A 2,925-nucleotide genomic window follows, 5' to 3' on the forward strand; every position below is an offset into this window, starting at 1 on the left:
AATCCTTTAAATCGGATACTGCAGAACAATCATCAATTATGTTAGCAAATCGCATAGACTTAAAAATGTTAAATGTTACCTGATCATCCTGAACACGTATAGTTAGCTAGCCTTTCTGCACATTAATTAGGGTCCTTCCTGTTGCTAAGAACGGTCTTCCTAAGATAATTGACATTTCTTTGTCTGCTTCAAAGTCTAGAATAACAAAATCAACAGGGAAGATAAATTTATCTACACGTACCAATACATCCTCGATTTTTCCTTCTGGATGTGCTAAAGATCGATCGACTAATTGAAGTGTAACCGTAGTAGGTCTAACTTCACCTATCCCCAACTTTCTAAATATTGACATAGGCATCAAGTTAATACTCGCACCTAAGTCACATAATGCCTTACCACAATATGTTGCTCCAATGTTGCAAGGGATGGTAAAACATTCAGGATCCTTCAAATTTGGGGGTAGTTTATCTTGAAGATATGCACTGTATTCCTTCGTTAGAGCTACCGTCTCAAATTCTCTGAGTCTTCATTTTTTGCACAGGATATCCTTCATGAATTTGACATAGTTCGGCATTTTCTTAAGTGCTTCAACCAACGGGATGTTGATAAGAAGTTGCTTGAAACTTCTTGAATTGAATCTCCTGCTTCTGCTTTTGAAGTCTTTGAGGGTGAGTGGTGGTGGTTTCTTTACTGGAACTGGTTGATTCATCCTTGTGGCAATTCTGCATTTAATGGAGTTGTTAGTTGATTAGAATTAGCTGGCTCTGAAATTACCTTGTTGGGTTTTACAGAGTTTGGTTCTTGTGAAATTGGGATTTCAACACTCGGTTGAACTTCCTATGGATCTTGAGCGTCAACTTTCTCCTTTTCAGCTTCGATGGTGTTGAGCTCTACTGTCTTTCCACTCCTCAATGTCAACGCTTTACAATGCTCCTTCCCTAAATTCCTCGGATTCTCAGTATCATTAGGTAAAACACCTGGTGGTCAGTTTCTGAGTTCAATTGCAAGCTGGCCCATTTGGTTTTCCAGGTTTTTCAACGTAGCTTCTTGGCTTTGGATTAAGGCATCATTCTTAGCCATGTATGCCTTCAACAAATTTTCTAAGCAATTGGATGGTTCAGCTTGGGTTGGTTTCTGAACTTGTTGGGGAAAACTAGGTGGCTGGGTTGGTCTAAGTTGGGCGTAAGTGTTACTGGTTCCAACCCCTTGGATATTCCAACAAAAAAATTTAAGTGGTTTCGCCACGATAGGTTATAGAAATTGATTGCAGTCTTTGCCTTCCTCGATTTTGGTTCAGGTTACCTATGTAGTACATGGATTCTGGGTTTGATGGATATTCTTCAAACAAATGTCCTTCCCCACAACAGACATAGGCTATATTTTCAAATTGGGTTGGTGGTTGTGCTACAAAACTGCTAGACCCAATAGTATTAAGAGTTTTTAACATTGAGGATATTGATGATACCTGAGATGCGAGTGAAGTAAGAGCATCTACTTCATGTATTCCGGCAACTCGTCTTCCTGATGCTGCTCGATTGGTTGGCCATTGATAATTTTTGCTAGCAAACCTTTCAATGATTTCATAAGCCTCATTATATGACTTAGAAAGGAGAGCAACGTTAGCAGAAGCGTCCACTACCATCCTCGTGTGAGTATTAAGACCATTATAAAATGTCTCAAGTTGGATGTAATGTGGGATTCCATGATGAGGGCACTTTCGTAATAACTCTTTGTGCCTTTCCCATGCCTCATACAAGGACTCATCATCCATTTTTTGGAAAGCAGTGATCTCGTTCCTCAACTTAGCGTTCTTGCTAGGCGGGATAAGGAATCTTTCTACTAACTCTTTCCATGTGGAAATTAAGTTTGGTGGCAATGAGTTCAACCAGGCTCGAGCTCTGTCCCTTAGTGAATATGGTAACAACTTCAATCGTAATGCATCTTCAAGTACTCTGGCTATTTTGAAAGAATCGCTCACCTCCATAAATAGTCTTAAGTGTAGGTGAGGATCTTCGGTAGGCATTCCACTGAATTAGCCCATTGTCTGAAGCATCTGGAACATGATTGGCTTCAGCCCAAACTGTTGTGCCTCAATTTTAGGTCTCCTAATACTCGGATTTAAGATCATTAAATACTGGCACGACAACTATCTTAAAGCTCTATCCTTATAATCAACAATAAGGATAGGATTTTGAGTAGGGTTTGCTCCATTTATTTGATTTGGATTTTCAAAGTTCATCTATTCGGTCCTTCTCTGATTTGCTTGTCTTCTTCACTCTCGAAAAGTTCTTTCTATCCCAGGGTCTACAGGGAGTAGGTCAATAATTCAGTCAATACTCATAAACACCTGAAATGATCACAGAAAAATTAATTAAGTTAAAAATTAAATAGAAAAAATAAACCAAAATGTAAAACTAACAAATTCACAAATAGTTACTTTTTAAAATAGTCCCCGACAACGGTGCCAAAAACTTGGAACGACGAAAATGTGCTAGTGTACACAATCGCAACAAGTAATAAAGTGACAAGTAAATGTCGAGCTATTGTACCCACAGGGACTGCGAAAAGAATTATTTATGAATGCTATTTAAAACACTTTGCCGAAGAAAAATATTTGTTTTGAAAAAGGGTGATTAAAAAAATAAGATTTTAAACTAAGTAAACTAAATATATAAATCTCAAATGCACGATTTCAAAATATCATTTAATCAAGATGACATAATTGTGTTGATTTAATTACATTTCTTTAACTTAGAATTATTAAACTCATGTCTATGTTGTCACGAATAAATTCACAGAAATCGGTAAATTGCTACCTTATGAACATATTCACTTACACAAATCCATTCATCTATTAACATATCCCTATGTTAATTCAAACGATTAAAAAGATTTTAATAAGCAAACATGTTATTTCACATACAT

The 2,925-nt window shown here is 37.0% G+C and overlaps 1 non-coding gene across 1 annotated transcript; it reads left to right on the forward strand.

Moving 5' to 3' along the window:
* The first annotated feature begins 1,697 nt into the window (after window positions 1–1,697).
* On the forward strand, window positions 1,698–1,804 carry LOC121205591 (small nucleolar RNA R71). Its single transcript, XR_005900667.1, has one exon. It is a non-coding gene; the product is annotated as a small nucleolar RNA R71 (small nucleolar RNA).
* The last annotated feature ends 1,121 nt before the right edge of the window (window positions 1,805–2,925 follow it).

The sequence above is a fragment of the Gossypium hirsutum genome, chromosome A08 (assembly GCF_007990345.1).
Source record: "Gossypium hirsutum isolate 1008001.06 chromosome A08, Gossypium_hirsutum_v2.1, whole genome shotgun sequence".
NCBI lineage: Eukaryota > Viridiplantae > Streptophyta > Magnoliopsida > Malvales > Malvaceae > Gossypium > Gossypium hirsutum.